A 16353-nucleotide genomic window follows, 5' to 3' on the forward strand; every position below is an offset into this window, starting at 1 on the left:
AATAATCCAAGTTCTTTCAGCATTTCCTCATAAATCATGTTTTCCAGGCCTCTAGTCACTTTTGTTGCTCTTCCACTCTAGCTTTCCGTGCAATAACTTATTTGTTTGCCCACATCCTTAACTTGCCAATATGCAACAGATTTTTACATCCTACAGATGCCTGTAGCTCTCACAAGCTAAATAAGCACATTGTGGATGCATCTGTACAAGACGCTGACAGCACAGTAGCTGAGTAATACTGCACAGTAGCTTGTCACAGCACAGACAGTGCTAATATGCAACTGTGCAGTATTATTAGACTACTGTGCAGTAGTGTCACTTAAAAGGTGTTCGCTAATGCTACTGTGCAGTAACTCCAGTCACTGTACATTTATTTAGTACTCAATCATACAAGTACTAAATAAATGCACAATAACTACTGCACAGTAGTGTCTCATGTAGATGTGCCTTCTATGACCTAAACCAGTGGTTTTCAACTTTTTTCATTTGCGGACCCCTAAAAAATTTTGAATGGAGGTGTGGACCCCTTTGATTTGTAAGCATGGATATTCACATACATTTGATTGATCATAGTCATTTTTTGCAAACCCCTTAGACATAGTCTGAGGACCCTCAGGGGTCTGTGGGCTGCAGGCTGAAAACCACTGATCTAAACCACTCGCTGGAGTGCTGAGTGCCAGGAAACTGGCTCCTCAAATTCTGTGAAGACAAGACAGAACCAAAATAATGCTTTCTAGTGCCCTTGTCATTATTTGATTAAATTACTACTGTATTACCTTGGTGGTTAGATCATTTGAAGCAGAGGATGTATTGATCGTGACCTTAATTTGATTATTACATTGTTTCATTTTGAATTAGTTTAGTAAAATGCGAAGTAAATTAGCTCAGTAATATGCTTTAAGTGTTCATCTGTTTTAATAAAATCCATACAAAGTTCACAGGAATGTTTTTTCCATCCAGTTGTAATATGGGTCACAAACTCTAAGGGCATGGGTCACTTTAGCTGAGAAACTGCAAGCCACATGGTTCTACTTCCAAATTAATACTCAAGTTCCTCATATGACACAAGGCATAACAATATACAACCCTATTACTAAACCAATCAGTATCAAGGGAGGTAAAATAATGAACCCTTCTTGCACTACTAAAGGTGTATCTATTTATCAGTTACATACCAGCATTACGTCTATGTGCTACATACCTACCTGCATGAGTGCACACATCAAATGCATCAAAAAGCCAGTAGTACCTGAATCAGACTGTTGTAAGCAAAAGCTGAAGTGACCACTTGCTTACAAAACTTTATGCATCTCTGAGTCAGTTAGTCTACAAGGTGCATCTCTACTCTGCCTACCACCTGACTTCAGACTAATATGGCTACCTCTCTAATATCTTCAAAGTACCTATCAGCCTTGGCCTGGCAATAACTGCCTTGGCCAGGGGGGCGTGGGGAGGGGAAGGATTGCAAAGAATAGTTAGTCAATGTTTGACAATGAGGCACCTGGAGCTCCACTGCATGACACCTCTGTGTAGCCATTTACAGCTGTTTAAAGCAGGAGTGAACATAGAGCACAGCCACCTGGATGTAGACACCTGTTACTGTCTTGTGACACCTGAGTGCAGAGTATGTCTGCCATGCAATGCAGAGCAGAGATGCCTAAGCTAGATGGAAGAACTAGTTTAGGTATCAAGGTATATTAGTTCTGTGCTCCTTCCGGGCTCATTAACCCTCCTTAAAGCAAGGTGCATGAGTGTGGGTGAAGCCTCTCAATAACATGGCTATTCTGCTTCTGGTCCCCAAGCTAGCTTATTCCTGGCATCTCTGCATAGCATTGTCTTGCTCCATACAGACATACCCAAAGCCCCCAAATGCTACCATTCAGAGTTATACACTCTTCACAAGAGCACACAGGGTGCAAAACAGAGACAAAATGGGCTTGTGTAGTTCTATATACAAGTTTTTCTTGACCTGCTGCTCAGTACCAGGGAAGAATTGATGGGAAATGTAGTAGGAGATGACAACTTTGGCAGTGGTGACCACAAGATGATTGAGTTCAGGATCTTGAGGAAAGGAAGAAAGGAGAGCAGCAGAGTAAGGACCCTAGGGCACAGACAGAAGTGACAATTTTAACCTGATCTGCCACAGAAAACGTTCTCTCGCCATGACCAAACACAAATTCATGGCTGCAGACAGCTTAAAAAATGGCTGATCCGGTGACAATCTGAATCGTCAATGCATGAGGGATCAGATGAAGAAGTTTCAAAATGGAGCATCTTCTGTAACTTCTGTCTGCATTGCCTGCCAGCCTGGAGCTGTTTTCAGAATGGGAGTGGGGAAAGGGAGCAGAGGGAGTTCAGTCCGGGGGGTTTTCAACCCCTGCTGGAGGGTGGAGCAGATGTATTGGAGCTCCCACCCCCAAACATGTGTGTGTGGTGGGGGGGCTTCAATTCATCCACCCCACCCCTCGGCACTGGCTGGGGAACCCCTAGAACCAGCTCCCTCTGCTCCCTTTCCCCCCTCCCATTCTGAAAACTTTGCAGCCTGGCAGGGAGGGGGGCTGTTGCTAGAGGAAACTGGCTGCAGGCTGCAGCTAGATTCCCCTCCCACCTGGAACCAAGGGTGAACTTCTGTTTGGTCCTGAGGGATTGCTGTAACTCAGAGCACTTCCTGCAAAGTGTTCACAGTTGCAGCAGGGAGCTGCACTTCTGTCTGCATGCCTAGACTTCAGAAAAGCAGACTTCTATTCCCTCAGGGACCTGATGGCTGGATCCCGGGAGGCCAGTCTGAAGGGCAGAGGAGGCCAGGAGAGCTGGTTGTATTTTAAAGAAACCTTACTGAGGGCATAGGACCAAACCATCCCAATGCTCAAGAAGACTAGCAAGTATGGCCAAAGTCCAGCTTGGCTTTGGCAGGGAACTCTTCAATAAGCTACAACATAAAAAGGAAGCTTACAGGAAGTAGACATTTGGACAAACAACTAGGGAGGGGTATAAGAATACTGCTCAGGCATGCAGAGATGAAATCAGGAAGGCCAAGGCACAACTGGAGTTGCAGCTAGCAAGGGATATGAAAGGTAACAAGAAGAGTTTCTACAAGTATGTCTGCAACAAAAGGAAGATGAGGGAAAGAGTGGGGTTCTTACTGAACTGGGGAGGCAAACTAATGACAGATTATGCAGAAAAGGCTGAAGTACTCAAGCCTTTTTCACCTCCATTTTCACGGGCAAGGTCAGCTCCCAGACTACTGCACCTGGCAACATAGTTTGGGAAGGAGGCGAACAGCCTACAGTGGTGAAAGAACAGGTTAGGTAGGGACTCTTCAGAAAACCTGAATGTGTACAAATCCATGGGGCCAGGTGTGATACACCCAAGGGTGCTGAGGGAGGTGGATGATGCGATTGAAAACTCATGACAATCGGGAGTGGTCCTGAATGGTTGGGAAAGGGCAAATATAGTGCCCAACTTTAAGAAAGGGAAGAAGGAGGATGGATTAGACTGTTCTCAGCAGTGACAGATGACAAGATGTTGCAGAGCGCTTAAGTGCCCTGCTCCTTAGAGTGGAAAGTGCTAGGGAAAGAGCCCTAGCTCTGAGTGGGGAGCCCCAGCTGCTGGTTGCCAGGGCAACCTGAGTGTACTAGTGGCCCACACCTGCCAGCAGTCAGCTGACCAGAAGGGGCAGGGCCTGGCCTATATATAAACCCCAGGGCTGAGACCAGGCTGGCAGTTCCCTGCTGGCAGCCAGGGGAGAAGGAGCTCTGCCTGCACAAGCAAAGGGGAGAGGCCTGACTGCACGAGCAGCTCCTGATACTGTGGTGGGATGGAGTATTCCCCGGTAGGGCTTGAATGATGTTATAGCCGGGCAGCTTGAGTTTGTTACAGCCTGGGCTTGTGTTTGATTTATTATTGTATAACACTGGTGGTTTGGGTGAGGCTATTAGGGGATGGAGGAGGCCTCATAGGGGACCTATGGCAGCATGGGGACCCCGAGCGCTGGAGAGGGTGCAGTATTGGGGGTGCACCGACCCCGAACGCCAGTGAAGGCGCAGAGTGAGACAGGGCCGCGGAGAGCCCAGGGAGGACAAGGGGGCCAAATTATAACAAGGCCCAGACCAAGCAACATCGGTTCCATCTGTGAGGCTTGGGGTGTGGTAAAGGGGTGGTTGGAGCTACGCATAGCCCATAAGGCTAAGGTGCCCCAAAACACCCATTACAGAATGGGACCCACAAAGGGGTCTGGGGGTCTGTGGGGTCAGATATTGCAGCAAACTGTGTCCAAGAGGACGTGAAAGCAGCCTCCTATTATATACTTTATCATCGAAGACATGGCGAGTGAGAATCGAGGGTGCCCTTTGGGCCAACTTGGCATGGGAAGGGGGCCTTGGGGAGATTATGGCCATCCTGCAGGACCCTGTCCTGTGACACAGAACAAGGAGCAATGGTCTCAACTTGTGGCAAGAGAAGTTGAGGTTAGATATTAGGAAAAACTTTTTCATTAGAAGCGTAGTAAAGCCCTGGAACAGGTACCCAGAGAGGTGGTAGAATCTCCATCCTTGGAGGTTTTTAAGACCTGGCTAGATAAAACCTTGGCTGGGATGATATATTTGGGTATGGTCCTGCACTGAGCAGGGCGTTGGACTAGATGACCTTCTGAGATCCTTCCAACTCTAATATTCTATGATTCTGTATAAGTTAATGGGCTCGGTCTATGAGTCATTACTTAAAGTCTTTATGGAAACAGAGGAGAGTTTTTTGTCTTTGGAAAGGGTGAGGCCTGTTACTAGAGATGAAGGGCCTGATGGTGTTAAATACAATGTCTGTCAATGAACTCACTAATATGTTCCTCCATAATTTCTGCAATATACAAATATAAAACAGGGGAAGCAAATATAGTAGCTTCATACAGAAAGAAAGAACTAACAAGCTAAATGGATTTTGTTTTTATAGCATACTCAATGTGACCATTTCACTACTGAGTCCTGAGACAGTTTCTTTTCTGCTTCACTATACATAAGCATTTTTAAAGCACCAAAGCTCCTCCAAAGGCTTTTCAGTAACGATATGAGGGTACCACTGAGGGTAGATTTTACTCTTCCTGGCAAGTTTTGGCAGCCCTGAAATAGTTAGCAACAAAGATCTAAACATTTCTATTTTTCCTTTATTCAAGCAAATTGAATGTTACCCCAAACTACGCAAATATAAGTCTGACAAATATAAACCTACCCAGCACCAGTATTTATGGCTATACTACTAGGGTATCCCAGTCTCCATCTCATTTGGAATGCATCTAGGCTATGCTTCTAATAATGTATCCAGATTCGTCAGGTGCACTCAGTATAAATAAAGCAGTTTGTAGTTCATCATGCTGTAGTTGTAAGTTATCATTTACTAATGACAGTGCTGACTGTAAGTACTGTAGGTATTTTTCAGTTGGAAAACAATACCTTGTCCCAAAGAATGTCCAGTCAGCCAGATAGATTAGGCAGCTACAGAATCAGTGTCTTTACTCTGTATGCTATAGACTTTTGGTGTTTTGGGGCTTTTTTTGGTGTGGTGTTTTTTTTGTTTTGTTTTGTTTTTTGTGTTACCTCTTGTATTAGCAACTAAATTGAGTGGCTTTTTAAAGACCCCAAAGAAACATCCCAGGACGTTTTAAAGCAATGGGTTGCTTAGAGAACCACTTTTGTTTGTTAAATACCACTGCTTGCGTCAGCAGGTAGAATGTGGGTTAGTCAGTCCCTGTCTTCAGAGGGAACACACCTTGAGACTGCAATTACTAGAGCTAAACTGGAAGGGCAACAGCCTCACACACAGCCTGTAAGTGCTGACGTCACTGGGATTGCATCACTGTTGACTTGTGACCCCAAAGAACAGGATCTCAGGCTCAGATGAAATTTGCCTAATGCTTAAGCTAGCACTGGATAAAATCCTGGCAAATGTTCCATGGTGGGAAGTCCTACACTAACTGAGAGATGACCCAAAATATCTCCACCTTCTGTGATTCCAGGAAGATGGAAATAAATGACATAAGCCTAATGCTAAAAGGGCCACACACAATTTTATTTTTGCAGGTGAAGTTGGTTCCTTTCTTCTTATAAAAGTCAAAATAGACTTGAGTAAAAAATGTTTCCAATATAGTGATGTGGACTCCTGCCTACTAGTAAGCAGATTAAGATGATTGGTTTCCCAGAGGTCCTGAGTCTGATAGTTTCCCTTAGCAAAATTGTTTCCACCAGACTCTGTATCTAGCTATAACCTTGAGAGCTGATTATGGTCATTGCAATAAGAAGAGTCAGACTGTACTTACTCAGACTTGCCTGGGAGGTGTAACAGGAAAATCCTGTTTTGATGAATAAGTTAATGGCTCCTTCTGGATAACAAGAGGAGGGATTGTGTAGACAACAGGCCAGTTCTACATTCAGTCCCACCCTGGTCTTTAAGATGCCTACCAGGATATAAAAAACAGCTGAATTTGGCTTATTCCTGGCTTCTATGATGTTTTATAGAGGGAATGGCCCAGTGAGGAATGAGGATCCTGAGACAGGTTCTGAGAAGCTATCGTATAATTAAATAATAAACTCTTTGCTCAAGAACTATACAAACTCAAGCCTAGAGTTCTATGGCTAACCAGTTTGATGTTGGCAAGTCAGGCAGGCATTGGTGGATGCTGCCTATTACGTTTTACTAGAGTAAAGAACCAACCATGTGATGTCCTGAGCCTTCAAGAGTCTGAGAACAAGTGTAGTGGCTTCTTAACCTGGCATGGGAAATACCATGCATCTGTGTCCAAGAAGGCAGTTTTCCTGAAGCATGCCCTGGGAGAACTGCTCTTCTGGCGTGGTTCAGCACTTGCCGAGGTGCAGCAGCTTTACACCCAGTTTATGAAAATGGGTACCTCCTCCCTTGCTTGCTCTGAGAGCCATATGGCTAAGGGCAAGCAAAACTTGGGGGTCATCTGAATCCCAAGTCTCCAGGCTTGGGCCTGCAAGTAGGATGCATGCCAAAGGTTTTGGAAACATCTGAAGCCCCAGGGGTGGGTGGAGGATGTTTGCTGGTAGTAGGGCCACTTAAAGTTCTGGACACTTGGACTTGGAATTAGTTCTGGCTAATTTGGCCCGGGATACAAATTAAATAACATAAAATAAAGTGCTTTCAGTGAGAGGAAGAGCTTCTCTATTACTTCCTTTGGAGCCCAGGAGAAGTGAGGCCCTTCATCTAATACATAAATACATATTCTCACCAGATCGCATCCTGAGAAAATGGTTTGCAAGTGTCATTTTAAAAAACAATTTATTATTTTAGCAAACAGCCCTTTTAATTTTCTAAGTTAAGAGCTGTCCAGCTAATCGCTGCAGCTTTCCTTTGAGGCTTTCACCTCCTTGCAGGGAGAGCAAGAAGAGCAAGCCAGGGAGACTGAATTATTTATGGGCTCTCACTGAAAGTATGTGTGGTGTCAGGAGAGCCTTGTTTGATCAACTGGATTACTACAGACAGTTTCTGTAGCAACACACAACCTTGCCCAGTAACGTCTCATTTGCTTGGTCACTGGTAATACAGAATTGTGATAAATTACTATATACACAGATGGGGCTTCCACAGAATCCAAAAGCAAGACATATGTGGGTTGGACCTGCTCATCCTCTCAAGCCAAAAAAAAAAAAATTAGTTTAATAAAGAGAAGAGGTAGTTGTGGTTATAGCTCCTTGCAGTCACAGGTGTGACTGTAGCTCATGTAAATATACCTGAGCTAGCATTAGACTAGCTAGCCTGACTATTGGTAGGAGTCTATCCATGGCAGCACAGGTTTCAGCGTCGTGGGGATCTGGGGATGTCCTCAGCAAGTGGAGCTCTTGCCAAGACGGCTCTGAGCACATGTTCCCCTGCCCTCCTTCCCCAACTCCTATCGGCATCCAAACCCAGATATATGCTGGTGAAGACACTGCAGGATGCTGTCTTTGGCTACTCTAGAGACCTCAGTCTTTGGCATGCTTAGAAACAGCCAGAATGGCCTCACTAGTGTATTTTGTGGGAGAAATAGCAGGTTGACAGGGCATGCTTGGGAATGTCTTTGCTGGCGCACACTGCTACCGCTACACTGCTGGTGCCCAAGCCATCTTGGACACCAAGCTATTTACTTTACTGCAATGCAAAGATTTAAAGTACAGGTGTGCCTGGTACTGAGCTTTGAAAAAGATGTAGGGGGAAGTATAGAAGTATTTTTAGATCATGTTTTTAATATATTTATTAATTATCTAGCTACAGAGACAAAGAGCACACTACTGAAATAAATGGGTTACACCAATTTGGGAGAGATAATATACAACAGTGAAAACAGAAAAATGATAACAATGGATTTTACAAGTTTTCAGATTAGACTGGAAATATACCATCAAGGAATAATTCTGGCTTGACAAGAGCAGACATCAGTGGATTCAACAAGTCTTCTGCTATCTACGATGTCTTTAGCCTTCAGCCTTGGCTTACTGTTGTTCGCACTGTCTGCTGGTGCTTGTAAAGATGAACCCATCACAATGAAAATGCATGTAAAATACAAGCTGTCTGGCTTGTCTAGAAACGTTATGAAGGTCAATATAGTATTGTCATGAGTATAGTCTAAGCATAAAATATGCACATGCATGCGCACACTTCCTTTTTAATACTTTTCCCCTTACAAATAACTTAGTGACCCCTTTATTACATGCATTATGTTTTTGGTATTTGGGGGATATATATTGGGACTAAACAAGAACAGTAGAAAACTTCAGGGAATTCTGGCGAACTTCGTAGTGATTTCAGTGTCAAGTTAAAGAATTTGACCTCTATGGGTATGTGCAGTTGTTTGCCACACCTCTGGTTTATATTCACGAGGCTTACTTTAAGCCACTTAAACATAGACTCAAGACCAGCACAGGCAGCCATTCACCGTTCCTGGGAGCCCTGCAGGGAACACAATAGAAGTAACTTGAGGTGCAGGAAAGGACAGGTGGGATCTGGGGAGAGGTTAATGGGTCTATGTGGGGGTTGACAAGTCGATGCAGGGAGATAGGGGGTTGGGGTGAGTGGCTAGGCTTTCCCAGCCCTGGGGCTGTGCTGTGAATGTACACAGGCATTTGAGAGACTAAGTTAGTGCACCTCCTCAGGTGAGCTAACTCCCATCAGGCACACCATTTTTTGGGTGACTGAAGCACACCTAATGCCTGTATAATTGGGCATTAAGATTGACCTAACCAGGGTTAGGCTGATCTAAATTTAATGCCTGTACAGACCTTACCTCGCTGCAAGGTATTTAAAAAAAAAAAAAAAAAAGGATTAGAAAATGAGAGTCACTTGGTATCAGCAACAAATGGTTTTCTGCATATTTTGTGGGTGTAGATGTTCAGTATCCCTGATGCTTCCTATACAAATTTATGTTTTCTCTTTAAAAAAAAAAAGGTTTAGTGGTTCTGCTGGCAAAGCTGACCTTCAGACTGGGAACTAATACAGCACTTTCTCAGAACTACTCTGCACAGAGAGCTCTGCACAGCATTTGTGGGGTCTCCTCCAAGTGTAGACACTTCTTTTACAAAAGTTCAAAAGTGTTTAGATTGGCTTTGCTTGCACCACAGAAAAGAGAGGTGTGAACAACCCTATTCATCTTAATGCCCCCCCATTGTTACAATTTAAATGATCTTTTATAATCAAAACAGAAGAAGAAGTAGAAACATGCAGCCAAGGAGTATTCCTTTCAGGCAAAATAAAGGCAGCATTTTACAAAAGTCACAGACCTGCGGGGCAAGTGTATTTTGGTTTTCCCAGCTCTCAAAACTAAGGTTCCAAGAAAAGTTCTGGGGCAAATCATATTTTGCCCAGCATTACCCAAAACTCCACCATTTACCCTCAAACTGACCTCCATGCTTTAGACAAAAAAGCCCTATGTTTCCCAGAAATGTCTCCCCCCCGCACTAACTTCCTCTCCGTAGTGAAATTCCCTCCTGGAACCTGGAGGACTGGATGGGGTTCTCCTAAAAGTCGGCCATCTCCACTTCTTGGCTGACTAGAAATTGTGTCAAAGTAGCAAAAAATATTTTTCTGAAACACCGTTTAGCTAGTGTGTTTCCATAAGGCCCCTAGGTGCTGCTGACTGGTGAAGTTATGCGTTCTTTCATGTTTCATGAATTGCTGGGAACTGTATCGATAGCCAATCTTCCAAGTATTCAAATAAAAGATATTTGCAACTCCATGTATGTGATTTTGATTATGCAAACAGAATGCCTGCTCATTGTACACTCATAGTCCAAATTTTAGTCAGATTAATTCAGGTGGCTAAACTTAGAACCTAGTTATAAAAGCTTAGCAGGGGCTGGTCAAAAGTCACTGGAAGCATAAAACCTAAAAGTGAAAAACGGCAAAGGAAGCAGCAAGAGGCAAACATACTAGCAAAAAAACCCCACCTGATACAAGAAAGGTTTTGAACCCTGGTCCACACTTTTTCTGGCAACAATATAATTTAAGAGACTGGAAAAATCACACCCCGATCAACACAGTTGTGCCAGCAAAATACCTTCTGTAGATGAAGCTATGCTGGCAGAAGCAATGATTTATTTGAAGAACTGCTGTTAAAATATAGTGGCAAAAGAATTCTTTTGCTGGTATAAAATATGTGGCTTTTTTGGTATAGCTCCACCCTTTGTAAAAAGACAAGGCTGTAATAAAGGCACTAAGAAGTAGGGGAGGCCTATGCCAGCACAGCAACTTAAAAGATACTATAAAAAAACCCCAACCGAACAAACCCCTGTGCTTTAGAGTCCTGACAACAGTTAAAATTTCTTCGCTCCTCAATAGGAGCTGCAGGGAAAAAATGGGGAAAATACTGTTCACCTCCCTTAGGGAAATCTCCTGTAGTGCATGAGACTTCCCGGGGAGAGAGAAGGATACATTATATTTCCTTGTGCCAGCTTGTAGAAAGGTGGGCAATACAGTACAAGTTAATTACTTCTGGGCTCAATTTCCCCATTTCTCTAAACTTGTCAAAAGTATTTATCATCACTGATGTTTTGACATCCTACCAGTTGCCTCACTGAAAAAGAAGAGGATCATTTCTGAATGCATAAAAAGATAACCATTTCTCTGCTGGCCTAACTCAAAATTTAACCAAGGGAATTTTATTGAGCTTTCCAAGAAAATCCAGCTCAGGCCCAAGAGCAAACATGAGACATTTCTGTTACAGGTGTGAGCATCTCAGAAACTTCCAGTCCATAGAGCTACTGTAGTGTAGTGACATCTATTCAACCATTCAAATGCCAGCGAGCCTCAGGTTACCCTCCCTTTCAGCTTGGTTTATACTAGAAATGCTTACTGGTGCATTAATGGCTTTTTGCCGGATGATTTTATATATGTTTATAATGATAATGCAATGCACACATTTATAGTGTAAAGAAAATGGTTTTAAATTATGGACTTCTGCTGACAAAGACTTGTTTGCCTCAGTGGGAAGAGGTGTGATGTCTGACTGACATAGTTGTATCAACTACATCCCTTAGTGAAGGTGATGTTATAACGGCAAAACCGCTCCGTTACTGGCCTGGGTTGTGTCACTTTTTGCGTTGTGGTTCTATGATGCAAGGACAAAGCAGAGCTTTGCTGGTACAGCCATGTCCATGCGAGGAATGTTTGGTCAGTAAAAGAGCAGTGATAAAGTATTGTAAAGTAGACACAGCCCTAGGTTAGGCTCAATTAGAGCAGCATGAAAGTGCTTTTTCCTGAATAATTTATTTTCCTCTGGTAACTGGTATGAGCTATAATGGCAAAAGCACCCCTTACTGGTATAACCTGCATCTCTACCAAGCTGGTATGTCAATATAGGTATGATCATATAGCTGCTTTGGCAAATTCTTTATAGTGCAGAAAAGGCCTCAAAGCACATTGCCAGATGTTGACAAAGAGCTTTTAGGTTGTGTTGACACTGGAACTGCTTTACTAGTGTAGAAATATCGGTGTACTATGTTGGCAAGGGCTATTAGTACAGACTCGGGTATACTGACATTCTGTACTAGGAAAGAAAAACCACCCTGTCCGGCCCTTAACTTATTTTGCTGATTGGAAAAATGTTAAACTGGTAAAAACAGATTTTTTTTCCCTCAACACTGAAGGTAGGGAGGGTGGCACTTGAAGCTAAAAACAGGCAACCTGTTTAATGCAGCCTTGATCAGGCTGAGATATGACTCCCATCAAAATAGACAAAGTACCAGCAGACTATTGTGCTCCTGTATGGTCCAGAAACTGTCACGGTAAAAAACTTGACACTGGACTTAACAGTGCACTGAGGCTCATAACAGGCTGCACAACTTACAGATTTATTCCCTATACTGTTGGGCATTAAACCAAGTGATAGAAGAAGAGACAGACCCTCTTATCATTACAAATGAAAATCACCTTCTCCATCAACTGTTAACTGAAGGCCCAAATAGATGGAGGCTTAAGATTAAGCTGTAAATCATTTATACATGAAGCCCACAGCTCCTGGAAGAGAATGGGGATGTTGAACCAAGCCTGTGGGCAGCAATGAAATGGGCCAACCGCTGGGAAAGATCAGACCTATTCCTACAGCATTTTGTAGCAACATCAAATGAGCCACCCATTGGGCATGACCTTGACATAGAAGCATGTGTTAAGAAGAACAGACGAAGATCTGGATACGGAGGCTTCAAAACAATATGAACATCTTGAACAGCCCCCTCTGTGAATGTGGTGTCCAACAAGCAGCACAACATTTAATCAAAAGCCGTAATCTTTATACAGTCAAGGCGGATGTAACTTTGGTTTTGGCATGGAGGCAGCTGCTGATTGTGCTGTTGTTGCCCATACTAAGGAGGACCTGAAAATGGTCCTTAACTGCTTCTCTCAAGCATACCAGTGCCTGAGACTGACCCTTAACCTCAGAAAAACAAAGGTGCTTCACCAGCTTGCTCCAGGCCAATTAACTCCCCTGGCAAAGATCCTCATTGACCGACACTGGAGAATGTTAAACACGTTGCGTACCTTGGCAGCCATCTCTCAAAGAAGGCCAACCAGGAGATCCAGTATAGCATCCGATGTGCCAGCTCTGCCTTCAGAAGACTGCATCATTGTGCGTTCAATGGTGATGACATTAGGACTTGAACAAAGCTCCCATTATACACAGCTGTGGTAACCCCAACTCTTCTCTACAGGTGTGAAGCTTGGGGAACCTATAGGGACTACCAGAAAAGCCTGGACTGCTTTCACCAGTGCTACCTCCAGAAGATCCTTGGCATAAAGTAAGAGGATCATCGAACAAATACCGGCGTGTTTGCCGATGCCAACACCACCAGCCTGGAAGTGTTGATTATTAAACATCAGCTGCGGTGGGCAGGGCATTGTGTGCGCATGCCTGATGTACATTTACCAAAACAACTGCTATCTCCCAACTCGGCCAAAGCCAAAGGACATGTGGAAGGGGGGGAGCAAAGGAAATGCTTCAAGGACACCCTCAAGGCAAATATTAAGAAGTGTGGCATTGACACTGCAAACTGGGGAAAAACTAGCCCAAGACGAGACTATATGGCAATGCCTTGTGTGAGAAGGTACATCTTACTTTGAGGAAAACTGTCTTGCCTTGGAGGCAGAAAAATGATGCAAAGGAAAGAAGATTGAGAAATCCATGGTGCAGTCCTCCCTTTTAACCACTACCTGTCGCATCTCCCAGAGAGTCTGTGGCTCTAGGATCGGCCTTCTTCGCCATCAAGGGACTCGTCTACAACTCTTTACTTGGTGTAATCTTTATAAATGCCCAGACGGCGCAGATGGAGTCCACACATTGAATGATAATACCAGACGATGGCTCACAGATCTGGAAGTGGATATCTGATGCCCTACAAAAGAGATGCGGCACAGGAGCTTGCACGCTAGGATTAAATGGCAATGAAATTGAATTAGCCATGAGGCAAAGCGTTAATTCAAATTCGCAGGTAATTAATGTGGAACAATAGGTTTGTAAGTCTATAAAGTCTGGGGTTTTCTGAAAGGCAAAACCCTCAAATGGGAATCAAGCTGATTTTTACCCTTAGAGAAAAAATGGTTCAGATGGGAATGGGAAAGGTGGAGAGGATGCTGCTAAGAGGTGTCACTGCAGCTCTTAACTCCTCTGTTAGTCTCTTTTGATCTAATCAACCTATTTATTATATTATCAACCTTTTCTTGGCAGAGTCCCTTTCCCTACCAGTCCTTTCATAGCATTTGATAAGTAGGCTGTTGCCTACCACAGGGCGTGTTTCTGAACCAGTTAGTTTCTATGAAGGTGCCACCTTGACCTACCTTTGTCCTTGCTTTGGTCTATCTAATGTGGCTGAACTGAACACCTCTGTGCTCAATTTGCCAATGTAACTGTGCCCACACCAGGGGTTTCTGGCATCACAGTTGTGTTTTGTCAAGTGTCAGGGCCTTGTGTTGGTCAGTCACGGGGCTGCGTGTCAGAACCGACCCTAGGGGTCTGTGGGGCCCGGGGCATATGAGCCTGTGAGGGAGATGGCGGGGGGGGGTGGCGAGTGGCTGGCGCGGGAAGCCGGTGGCATGCGGTTGCCGTGCAGAGTGGGTACGGCACTGTCCGTGGGTGACCCCAAAGCACGGGGCCTGGGGCAATTGCCCCAATTCACCCCGTCAAGGGACAACCCTGGCATGTGTCAGTCTGCATGAACCAGATAGCATGGTTTCCTTTTTTTCATCTTGGGACAATCCATCACAAGAAGGAGGCTGTAGGTTCACAGCGCAGTATTTTGTAATGAATGCCTATTAATAGTATTTCAACAGGGGGGAAAAAACCATTCTGTTGATGCACCTTTTACAAAAAGCATAGGTTCATGAGAAAAAGGTGCCAAATTTTAGATCTGAAAGTGAAATCATTCCTTTTTAATCCCATAAATACACCCTGGGCAGCATCAGTGGTGGCATTTACTACAGATTTGCCAAGGGTTGCTTCTTTGGGAACTTTGTATTAAATTTCAGGCCATTAAAAAGTAAAAATGTTCTCTGGATGAAGTGTTTTGTGGTGTGAGTTGCGTTGAAACATCCACAAATTGCTCTTATTCAAAGGAACTCTATTCAGTAAACATAAATAGAAACATTTGGAAAGAAAATGGGATAGGAGAGGGACGTGATTTAAAGCGCTAACATGCTTTGGATGGAGATGCAGGCAACCCCTGCTGAACACTGTTTTGCTTAGTGCTATTTTGCAATAACGCTCATTGAAAACAGAGACCCGATTCCACGTAGTGCTCAGTGAGTTTCTTTGCAACGCTCACGGTCGCCATCGCAGGTCCATAAAAACACTTGCGGTCACCATCTTGGGTCATCAGATACTTTTGGTTTTGCTTAACGCCGGGTTTTCAGGAGTCAAGAGCGCTAAGCAGGGGTTGCCTGTATGCAAAAATATTGAACTCTTGGTTTCAAAAGGATACCTTTTATTAGACCAGCTGGGAAATTGCAAAAATAAATAAATAGATATAGATATATTGCAATTTCCCAGTTGGGCAATTGCAAAAAAAAAAAAAAAAAAATTACAAAAATACATATGCACACAATTTAATTTTTGCAATTTCCCAGTTGGAAGTGAACTCGGGTGTAATTTGTCCTGGGACAAATGCTGGTGGCGATGCAAAGCCCTGGCACACTGTCTGCATTAGGGCAGCATGGGGGCGCTCAGAAGCTTATATCCCCGCTTGATATAACTGAGGTCCGGGATTGTACTTGGCACGTGGCCCCGCCCTGGCTGGAGCCAGACAGACTGAAGGGAGGGGTGACAGTAGGCCTCGGAACAGCAGGGATTGCCACGGTAACAGCCGGCCAATAGGCCCTGGAGGCAGCGGCTGAAGGGAGGGGAGGGAGTGGGCGGAGCCACGCGCAGGAGCCAATAGCGCCGGACAACTTCGAAGGCGGGCGAGATGGCCCAGCGGAGCCAATCAAGACGCGGGCCAGTAAAGAGCGGCGGGACTACACGCCCTCGCCAATCAGAGGCCGGGGCGGAGATGAACCGGCCAATAGTCACTGAGTACGGCAGTGGCGTTCTGGCCGGAGCCAACAGGGGTGGGCGGAAAGCAACCCCTCCGGTCCCAAGGAGCCAATGGGGAGCGGCCGGGCCGCGGCGCGGGCCAATGAGGAGGCGGGCAGGGAACAAAAGGGGGTTCCCAAGCGCCCGCCCCCTCCCTTAGAACAATTTCACATGACGCAACGGTTGGAGGAAGAAGGAGCCCGCGAGCCGCCGCCGCCATTTTGTGCGTGTGAGACGGAGACGGAGACGGCGGCGGCGCCGGCCCGGAGGATGCGGTAGAGGAGCCCGGCGGCGGCGGCGGCGGCAGCGGCGGCGGC

This window comes from Gavialis gangeticus, unplaced genomic scaffold (genome assembly GCF_001723915.1).
Source record: "Gavialis gangeticus isolate Ggan-Ray unplaced genomic scaffold, GavGan_comp1, whole genome shotgun sequence".
Taxonomy (NCBI): Eukaryota; Metazoa; Chordata; order Crocodylia; family Gavialidae; genus Gavialis; species Gavialis gangeticus.